The sequence below is a fragment of the Pinus tabuliformis genome, chromosome 4_1, assembly GCF_031772625.1.
Source record: "Pinus tabuliformis cultivar Carrire ecotype Pingquan chromosome 4_1, CPIR1, whole genome shotgun sequence".
Lineage (NCBI taxonomy): Eukaryota > Viridiplantae > Streptophyta > Pinopsida > Pinales > Pinaceae > Pinus > Pinus tabuliformis.
The window spans coordinates 593509211-593520714 of NC_142303.1; the positions used below are offsets into that span (position 1 = coordinate 593509211).

At 35.9% G+C, this 11504-nt stretch overlaps 1 pseudogene; it reads left to right on the top strand.

Annotated features, from left to right (window-relative positions):
• The first annotated feature begins 6390 nt into the window (after positions 1–6390).
• LOC149177363 (uncharacterized) lies at positions 6391–10181 on the top strand (annotated as a pseudogene).
• The last annotated feature ends 1323 nt before the right edge of the window (positions 10182–11504 follow it).

An 11504-nucleotide genomic window follows, 5' to 3' on the forward strand; every position in this document is an offset into this window, starting at 1 on the left:
GGGAGCAAATAACTCGGCAAGAACGAGACAAGAAAATCTTTGTGATACCATCAAAATGTAGGGAAGAAGAGACATTACTCGGTTTATCATTGGGAGGTGAAAGAATAACTTGCAGGTGAGGACAAGGTACTCTGGATTCCCTATAACACTGGAGGTTGGATATGATTTTCTCTAGATTCCATTGACAACTTGGGTGGAGGCCTGATTCTTGGATTCCTGGTAGGAGAGTTCTTTATCCCTCTCTACATTTTTTCTTAGTTTATAGCGAGCTTTGGATTCTGTTGTCACTGATTGAGGGTGGAGGCACAACCTATGGATTCCCTCGTTGTTGATAAGAGGGTGGAGACACAACCTATGTATTCCCTCGTTGTTGATAAGAGGGTGGAGGCCCAACCTCTGGATTCCCTTGGTGAACTAAATGGTGGAGGCAGTGAACCTTAGGATTGCATGTGAGACAATGACTAAATGTAGGGGATTATGGGTGGAGGTGGATGGTCCTTTGGAGTCCTTGTTTCAACTGGCATATCTGGTTTGATCCCTTAAGCGCTCATCCTCAAACTCTGGAATCTATCTCAGGGGTGTTAACTTGATCCTGGAGTTGAACCTTGTTTGTCGGGTTCAACACCAACTCGATTTCACTAATAGACCATTAGGGAGAGGAGAGGGAGAGGAGAGGAGAGGTCCGGCAGGGTGAGGGATTTATCGCTCATCCATCATATGGATGAGGGTGTTGGTCCGCGAATTTGAAAAAGCCTCTTAAATGCGATTGAAAATATATACCACTCACCTGCCTTACTATTGGCCTGACTCCTCTAACCTTCTAAGACCCTCCGATCACTTTGATATCCATCAGAGCAAACGGGGACTTTGAGGAATGTGGCAATTTTGTATTAATCTATGATTTGTACAGATCCTTCAATTTACTAACTCGATTGAATCCAGCAGAAGCGTGCTTAAAGTCAGATAGCTTATCTTATGAATGAGCTTTCAGTGAGAGCTGATTATTTCTCTGATTATTTCTCTGATTAGCGGATTCATCATCTTGTTAAATCACTATAAGATTAAGGTTCTTAAAGATATTCAAGTGCTGAGCTATAAGCTGCTTTCATTCAATTTGGTTGGCAGGAAAATCGAACTCTCATCCAATTCACTTCAACAGACACGCATGGTTCAGTAGTCGGGGCAACTTCGTCACTTTCGTGTACCCATCGGACGAAAGCCTACTGCAAGAAAGACTTGGTTGCAATGTGTCTAAGGTTGGGTGGAGAGTTGAAGTCCCAATCTTAAGTTTCTTGGTTGAATTTATCAAAGATAAGTGTCTGATCATGACTCTCTTGTCGTGAGTGTTATATGCTTGTTTAATGTATTGTTGCGCCAATAGGTGCTCTCTAGCCCAATATGGAAGAGATGTTCTAATGTCATGTCCTATCATGTCCTATCCTATTAAACATTTTTACTTGGTTAAATTATATAAAAATAAAAATAAAAATTTAATTTAAAAATAGAAAACTGATAATTATAATTATTAATAAAACATTTTGAGTGGGTCAAATAAACATTAAAATAAAATAATAAAATTAATAATTGTGTTGTGAGGAGATGTGTAACATAATGTAATGCAAATCCCTTAAAATAAAACAAAAATTAATAATTTCTCTCCATGGTAAAGATGATGTAACATAATGTAATTACGCGGAAAGGTGCATTTTACAACCCACTATGAGGAGATGTGTAAGTATGTCACGTATCTAATAAAATAATAAAAAACAATAATGCCTCCCAAAAAAAATAAAAAAATAACACAATACAACACAAAGAATCAAAATCCTACTCCAAAATCTTTTAATATGTATTTTTTAATTAAATATTTGTAAAAAGAATCTTTAAAAGGAAAATCCATATCCTATAGATATATTAAAATCTTTAAAGACATAAATACACTAAAGAAGCCCATTGGGCTTTGGATTGACGGTGAATGAGTGCACTGTTAAGGCACTCCTTGCGATAGGTCACTGGTTCAAATCCCCCATGGGTACTTACCTACAAAAAAAAATACACTAAAGACAACTCATATTGTAAGGAGTTGTTTTTAGTGGACTTTTTGGAAGCTTTTACGGTGGGTTTTTTCGTGAAATTTCTCTAAAGACAACTCCATATTGTAACATTTGAAAATATTAATTTGATCTAGTTTTATTATAAATTTTGTTATCATGCCATGTAAATACATCATTAAGACTAATGGTAATATTAAAATATTATTATTAAATATATTTTTAATATTAATATTATTAGATTTAATAAAGACAACTCCATATTGTAACATTTGAAAATATTAATTTGATGTAGTTTTATTATAAATTTTGTTATCATGCCATGTAAATACATCATTAAGACTAATGGTAATATTAAAATATTATTATTGTTAAATATATTTTTAATATTAATATTATTAGATTTAATAAGTTTGGATTAATAATTTGAGGAAAGGTTTGTATCTCGAGGGATTTGATTCCTCTCGGCCCATCATAGATCCTCAGTTAGATGGATCTAGACTGGTGTAATGTAACTTAAACATTTTAACTCCGTAAAAGTACAATAACATAAAAATAAAAATAAAAATAACACTATGAAAACAAAATAAAAATGACCCATGGTATTTATGTGAAATATAGCCTATTTAAGGGAGAAATTAAACTAGATGGATATGTATGACCCTTGCATACCCTTGCCTCCTTAAAGAGTTGAGCATGATATTCAACTCAGTGAGCTAGCTTATTTATACATTTGCAACAAAAGGTAAACAAAATCAATCAAACTATGTCTTATTTGAGGGAAACAGTCAAACAATGCATTATTTGAAGGAAATCGTATCCCTTTAATTTAAAGGGTAAGTCTCCATTCAATCATCATAGCTAGAATGTGAATGGCTATGATTTAATTTACATTCGATTTGGATTTGATTGTTTTGTTTAATCTTATTTAGGGATCAAGGTTATGTAAATGGAGCGTTAAGCATTATAAATTTCGTTTTTTATTTTTTTAATTATAGCTTCAAAGTGTTGTTACAAAACTTCTTCATAAAAATTCATCCCTAAATATGATAATTGAAATTCATCTCATTGTATATACATTTGTTTTCTTCATTTTAGTGGCTTTGACTATAATTATTAAGTTCACAAAGAATATTTATTTTCCATTAAAGTAGATAGACATGGTATACATGAAGATCTATTTTCAATAAAGTAGATGACATATTATAAAACATATATTTTACTTATTACTAAAGTTTTAAATATTAAGATTTATTTTCTCAATATTATATTATTGTGAGTTTCACGAATTAGAACTATTTTCTCAAATGTTATATTGTAATGAATTTTATAGACCAACATAGATCCATCTAAACTCTGGATCTATCAAGCACTGATAGAGATAAAGTCTCTCGAGGTGTAAACCTCTTTTTTTAGTGCAAAACTTAAGGAAATATTTGCACCTCGAGAGATTTGATCCCTCTCAATGCTTGATAGATCCAAAGTCTACATGGATCTACATTAGTTTTTATCATGGCTCATATTGCTGAGTAATGTGGTCTTCCTGCTCGAATGAACATTATTATTTAAAGGCATGGATATGGAATGGTTTAAGCTTTTGTGTTGGCCCAAGTTTCTATTGATATGTATTCAATGTGTTGGTTCAATGTGTATGTCATGCAATGTGATATTATTTGTCTGCGTGAGAAAGGATGTGTCCACACACACACACACACACATTTCTTAAGTAAATGGAAGGGTTTCCTATAGGTATCCATGGACTTATTCTTTGTTTATTATTGGTCGAAAGGCTTATAGCTTGGTGAGCTATGATGATATCCAAATTTATTAAAAAGGGCCATAATGAATATGAATGGGTAGACCCTGGTGTATAGACTTGAAAGAAATGATTATTTAAGCCCAATTTAAGTATTACTAATCTTAGGAGAGGTAGTTGGGATACACGTATAACTATAACTATATATATGTGTGTGTGTGTGTGTTTAACATATAGTTCAACTAGGCATTTGTTGGATGAGTTGGGCCGAAGTAGTTGAAGCTCACGAGGGATAGCTCAGATGGGCCTAGGCAAGAGTTCCTCTTAAGGACATTAACAATTACCAAGTGTTAAGGGAGAAGCCCTTGAAAAAACACCGGGTCCAAGCCTTCAAAGCTTATCTGTGCACATATGAAAAGAGCGGGGGCTGAGTCGTAGGACCTGGCCTTCATGTTGGATAAGTCGTGTGACATACACTGAGGCCAAACGCCAAGAGCGATAAGACCATACCATGTATACTCATGCCGCAAGGAGATTAGGACCCAAAGAGGTGTAAAGACACTTGCATTGTAAGTGCCATATGGCCACGCCCCATGTCCATGCACGAAGGCAGATAAATCCAAGTTGTCAATGGCGAGGTATTATGGTCGTTGGATGACCCTGGAGGTTCCTCCCTAAGTTTTTCTAAGGGAGCATAGTGGAAATATGTTAGGATCAAAGTCTCGAAGTGACTTGGAACAGTGGAGCCAATATGAAGTATCAGTGCATCATCGCAGCGGAAAAATCCCAAACCATTATAATGTGGAGATGTAGTTACACCGTGCGTCAAAGGCCTAGGTGGGGACTCGGGGTAGTACACTTCAAACCAACAACATTTCCATGACAATATTCCATGAAACTAGGTACCAAAGTCCCATGATTTTTATATCGAGATGGATGTGGAGCAGTGGGCCAAAGTTTATGTCATGGCAGAGAATGGGAAAGGTGTCGTGTCATATGCCCATGCCACCCTAAAGGTTGAATGGAGGTTAGGTCATCTCGACAATGCGGAAAGCGATGAAGAGAGTCTTGATTGGAATGACGTGGAATTGAGGGCGCAATAGAGACATAGGTATTGGGTCACGTAGGTGGTGGGGTATTCAGGGTTCCATGTATGCCTGACACGATCGTCCTCGGAAGGAATGACCCGGGGGGTGTGACAAAAGTTACCTATGGGGAGAGTGGTTATGGGGTGACGTGTTCTTCAAGGGGCCCAAACCCATAATACTTTTCACACAGCACATATATGTTATGAGTTGGGTCACACCTAGGGTATAGTGGATAGTACATGACCAATATGAACGGGTGGACAACTAACATTGTCATGTGGAAGAGAGAGGCCGACTAGTATTGCCACATGGCCACCATATGGAAGGTTGGTGAGGTGACACAAATTAAATGTCTAATGTTTGGATGACCATATCTTTGAATCCCATAATTGGATCAAAGCAAATTTATATCATATCACAATGGTATCATTTGTTGTGAGTTTTGTGGGATTGAAAGAAAGGGAAAAATATGGACCCCATTTCCATAATTGGACCATGGAGATTGGGTCATCTTAGTAGTTTCCACTTACTACCCTTAGTTTAGGCTAGGGATAGTAGAACGCATGTTACTGAACACAACCTCATACCCCTTGTCCTCAATAGTGGAAAGTGATATCAAGTTCTTTTTTTTAGCCCCATAACATATAAGACCTTGGTCACTACCAAGGGAGGATGTGAATCCCTCTGAAAGGATACGGTCCCAATACCAACTCGTCTAATTGTAGAGTTATCATGCACTACATGAAGATCTATGGCCCTCTTGGTAAGATCTATAAAGTACTCCCTTACACTATCATATGGCGTGAAGCTCCACTATTAATGTACCATATACTAGAAGATGCATCACTAGTGGAAATACTAACCACCAAGGAAAAATCCTCAAACTTTGTGGAAAAATCATCCACCTCATCTGAAGTTGTAACACTCTTCTTTTGTTGATTTTTAGGACACATAACTACATAGTGACCCATCTTTTGGCAAGCAAAGCATCTCACTTTACTTATTTCCTCCCCCTTCTCCTTTTTCTTACCCTTCTTCTTGGTCCCACTCATAACACCCTTCTTGGACTTCTTTTTGCTCTTTTCCACAAGAGCAACATTATCGTCATCATCCTCACCATGATGGCCTCCACTCTTGGATTTTCGTCTTATCTCCTCATTGAAATTGTCCCATAATCTCCCCAAAATTGGCATATTTTCATAGCATACAATCCCGTCAATAAAGACATCCCACTTCTTGGAAAACCCACTCAAGGTTATCCTAACCAATTTCTTGTCTGGAATGGCCTCTCCCATTGCTGCCAACTCATCTCTCACTTGAGTGATTTTAGTGAGGTATGATGAAACTGTGTTAGTCTTGGTCATCTTGGTACTCCTCAAATTTTCCCACAATACCATTTTCTTGTTCTCATTGGTACTTTGGTAAATATTTCTTAAGGACTCCCACATTTAATAAGCAAACTTCTCCTTGAAACATGGGAATTAGGTGATCCTTAATGGCAGGTAGGAGAAGTCTCTTTTCCTTGATATTCTTCGTATTGAATTCGGCCAACTGTATTATATCAACAGGAGGTGTCATCGTCTTCTCAACAATGTCCCACAACTCAAATCCTTCAAGCACCAAGTCAATCATCTCCTTCCTAGACTAAAATTATCAACCCCATTCAACTCAACCCTCAAACCTATTGCCATTTGACCTCATCAACCCAATACGAAGTCCAAATATGTGCAAAGGTAAGCAACTGCTAACCTCTCTCATAAATCCCTATGTATTCTTGTTAATTTCGCTTGATGTTTGTAACATTAACTTTTCTCTAATACCATGTAGAATTTTATTACTTAGACCCAAAGGATTTTCAAGTTTCATGAAATTTCATCATGGTTTAATGCCCAACTAACATTTCATTTGTTGTTGTCATTAAAATGATTTAGGCATGAAAATTTTAAAACTGAAAGATGAGAGTCTAATTCACTAATAGTTGAGATAAACAATAAGCAAACCCTCAAAATTTTGACACAAGAATTTGTGGGCAATAGACCCTGGAAAAATCCTGAAGGGAAAACCAATGAGAAAGAGGAGATTTTATTTCTCAAAGAATAATTTAGAACAATAATTTTTTCTAGCAATAAATACACACAAAAGTATATTAGTTTTATGCCAAAGTCCATTGAAAATCATGTTGCACTTTGTTTCTTGAATTTCATGCAAACTACTCTCGATTCTTGGTCATACTTCCCCTGAAATTTGTGCTTGACATCCCTCAAAATTTGTGCAGACTTTATCCTAAAATTTGTGTTGTTGTATGATTTTTTTGCCTCAAAATTTGTACCACATCCTAAAAGATCACAGTGGATTTCTATTGTTCTAACAACATAATAAATGCACACTACATCCTTGAACTTTGTGTTGTAAGTTATTCAACATTTAGAAATATTCACCTCAAAATTAATGCCACGAATCTACCTCGAATTTTGTGCCCTATCCTTGGGTTTCACATTGTACTTATTGTTGTACTCCCTATTGTACAATTTCCTCTCTTTGAAATTATATCTCTCTTTTCTATTCTCTTCATCCAAAACTCATGAATGATAGAATGGGTGCCTTCTCCCTCCTTGATTTACCTTTTTTTTTCCTCAAATGAAGAGTGACTCAACCCTAAGATCCAATGGTTGAGATTTGATCTAAGCCATTGAGATCAAGGGTAGTGATTTAATCTCTCATTGATCCCACTTAAGTCACTTTACTCACTTAAGTCACCTTTTGATTTAATGTGCTAAAAGAGTCACTTAGAAGTCATATCTCATAAAGTCACTTTAACTTTACATCTCATAAAGTTATATCAAGGGGTTATGTTTGCACACTTTTTCCCAGGCAAGACACCAAGCCTAAGGAAACTCTTGTTCTTGGTATACTTTTCTAACAAAGAATGAATTAGTAACCTATTTGATTCTCGTAGGTTATAGTTGGTCAAAAAGAGGATCAATCAATTTAATTATCTAAATGTCAATTGGGTGAAAGTTATAAAGGAGAGACCCATGGTATTCTAATGAATTGTGCTGTTCAAATGATAAATGGTATAGATCCATGGTATCTTGATGATAAAAGAGAGATTGGAGCTCACTCTTTGGGGCATGCATAATCATTATTCCTCATATCAATTTGCAGAGCTTTTGTAGCTTTTGAGTGTCAAGGGTGAAACCCTTTAGCAAATTGGTTTCAATGGTGAAACAAATCCATTGTTGAAGATTCATCTCAATGGCAGGTCATGGGTATAACCATAAATCTATTTTTGTAACCCAAAAGGCTACTTCGTCATGTAATTCCAAGTCAAAATTAAAAATATTGGCTGAGTTTGTTGTTGTGGTATGGTGGTTGAGTTATTTGTTTAGCAAGAAGGGATTTTATAGTGGCAATAATAGATAGATCTGCAATATTGGTTGAAATTATTTGTTGTGATATTTTGTTTTGGGTATATTGGTTGAATTTCTTTTCTAAAAGGGGGGCCATTACAATGGTTTCAGAGTTGTGCATCCTGCTAGCTTGGGGATTTTTTAATTTAAGAAGTTCTTCCAATTAGCTAGAATTAGTGATTTCAAGCTATTAGAAGAGCTTCTAGTTATTTGCAGCTGGGAATTAGTTCTTTTAGTGAAAAAAGTTAAAAATCGTTAACGAATCAGAGTGAATATCATTGTTGAAAAACTTTGAAAACTATGACAAGAATTTAACAAAATTGCTAGAGCATTATGGGGTGTCAAAATCTCAATTATCAGTTGATACAAATGAAAATAATTATTCCAGTACAAGAAATAATGAAGGCAATAGGAATAAAATTAGGAGACAAATCTTTGGTTATCCTGCAAAGGACCTTGGAAGCCTTATTGCTAATGCACAAGAAAAATGGTAAAGATGCCAATAAGGAAGAAGGGAAAAGAGAAATAGACAGATGGTCAAAGTACCTATCTAGATAACACAATTGAAGAATGTGCTAATGGGCTTGCAATATGTATAGAAAGAGAAGGTAAACAAATAACACTAGTTCAACATGAGAAAGAGAAAGATACAACTAAAGAGGAGAAATTTCGTAGTTTTAAAGAGAGGGTTTCTAACCCCACTTGGAAAGAGGGAAAGACAAGAATTGATGCCAAAAAATACCTTTGCAATTCCAACAAAAAGAGCTGAAGGATAGTAAATTTGGTGAGCAGTTGAAGATAAAGCAAGAGGAGATGGCTAGTGATGGAACTTTTGTGGTATTCAGTCAAAATACAGTAGTAGAACAAGGAGCAAGATGTGCAAATCTCCCTACTTTCCCTTCCCTAGTTTGTACTTTTGTCACCACTTCTCTCGCCTTGTTGCCTCATAATATAAGTGGAAGCAAATCTATTTGGTATCCCTACAATATGGAACTTGCAAATTTGAGGATTAAGGGCTTGATTGTTCTATACAATGGAAATCAATCACAAGGAAAAGAACTAGTGGAAGTATCAACTCACCTATTCTTGATGAGAATTGATAATGGTTGATTTAGTGCATTAGCTGCTAATATGTCTTCTAATAGAGAGAACAAGCCCAATTTAGATGGAGTCCAAGAGATTCATGTAACATTGGAGCGACCGAAAGCAACAACGATCAATGAGACGAGGCTATCTACTCAACATTGTCAACACAATTGGTATGTTAGTTCCATGGGGTTGTTCGTATCAAGCAACAATGAAAGTATAAAATTGAGCACATAATTTAACAACGTTCTTGCAAAGGCTACAAGTGATTCCAGTGCCCATGTTGTTGATTCTAATAATTTGATTAATTTAAATGAAAATCCATCTGCTAGGTCTTCTACGACGAGGGGTGCTTGTTTACTAGGTATTGGAGAAGATAAACCTACCACAAGAACAAGTGAGGATGTAGAGATGCAAATAATGGAAATGTCAAAATGGACAACATGGCTTTGGTACATACTAGTACCACAAAAATAGAAGGAGATTGAGAGAAAATAAGTGCAAGGAGAGACTATGTCACGCTTCTTCCCATTGATCGAGCCCTTGAATCAACGGGTTCCACTTCAGATAGGGATGCTCCAAAAAGGTCATGGGATGGCATAATGAGGGCGCCATTGTGGAAAGTGGAAATGTGAAGGGCGAAAACATTGATAACAACAAAGCATTTGGATAATCTTCTTCCTCGATAAGAAGTGGTAATGATAATTGTGCGTCCCAACTCCAAACAACCTTGGTCTTGTTTGATATTCAAAAGGATGCACCGTATGAAAAATTTGAGGACAAATTATAGAACATTGTACCAAGGAAATGATGGTTGAAAAACCTTAACACTCTTGTACAACATGTTGCATTAGCTTGTGGTGCAGGTTCTCTATAAAATTCCACATTGAAATACTTCTGATTTTTCTTTAGAATTTTTTGAGTTTGGATAAGTTTTTTAAGGAGACCTTTATTCAAACAATTCGTATGAAAACTATTGTAGATGAATTTTTAAAATTTTATTTCCAGAATGGTTTATACAACATACAATACGTATTGATCGGACTTCAAAAAAACTTATGCCAATACATCAAACCTAAAAAAAATGAGCATACAACTAATATGCAACAACATGTAAAGAGCACTAGCAACACTAGCACATATAATCCCTTTCTTCTTGAAATTTTGAATGTACAGAAGGAAAATATGAATAATAGAACTTGATATTGCCTTCAACAAGTCGTCTTAAGTATAATAAATTCTCTGATGGAAGACTTTAGCCTTATCTATTAAGAGCCAACCAAAAAATTATTACTTGAGACTTTGAATGGCCTAGATAAGTAACATGACCCTCTTTTGAAAGCTCCAATCTTTGCTCTCTTTTATAAGTGGAAATATCAACTTTCTTTTATCAGTGGTAATATCAGCTCTCTTTGACTATCCACAGCTCAAAGATACATGTTCTAGGGATAATTAACACATATAATGGTAGGAACTTGATTCTCTGGTTCGTTCCAGCCTGGAAAAACTCATCAACTCAACCCTTGTTACATTGGTCACACTCTAGCTATCTAAGATTGAATGCAACCTATCTTAAGAGAGGAGATACATCCAACAAGGAATGTCAAGCCATAACCTGTGTTAATAAGAAGAATGCATCCCAACTATGACTTAGGAACCCAAACTTAAGAAGACAGGTCTCGGTCCAGGAAGAAGAAGAAAGTAACTCAGCCTCTAGGAGAGAAACACATGCCTCCAATCTTCAGAACTCGTCCTTCCTTTGTATAGGGATTCGACCCACAAAAATGTGAGGAAATCTTGCCTTTCTCCAGCTGTAGGAATGGATTTAGATTTGGCTTGATTCTTCTCCCTAAAATAATATGAACAAAGAACAATAAATCATATATTCAACTCATAACACCTCTTCTAGCTCAAATCTCTAGAAAAAAAATTCTCCTTTGAATTTTGATGGTCAAATTTGAGTGATTCCATTCCTTGGACCCGTTAGAGTGTCTAGTTTTAATAGTAATACCAATTATGGTGGCTAGGGTTTCCAAACCCTAAGCTTCTCCTTCAAAACTCTCTCCAAGATTTCTTTTCTCAAAAACTCAAATGCACAAATGAGGAGAGTCTC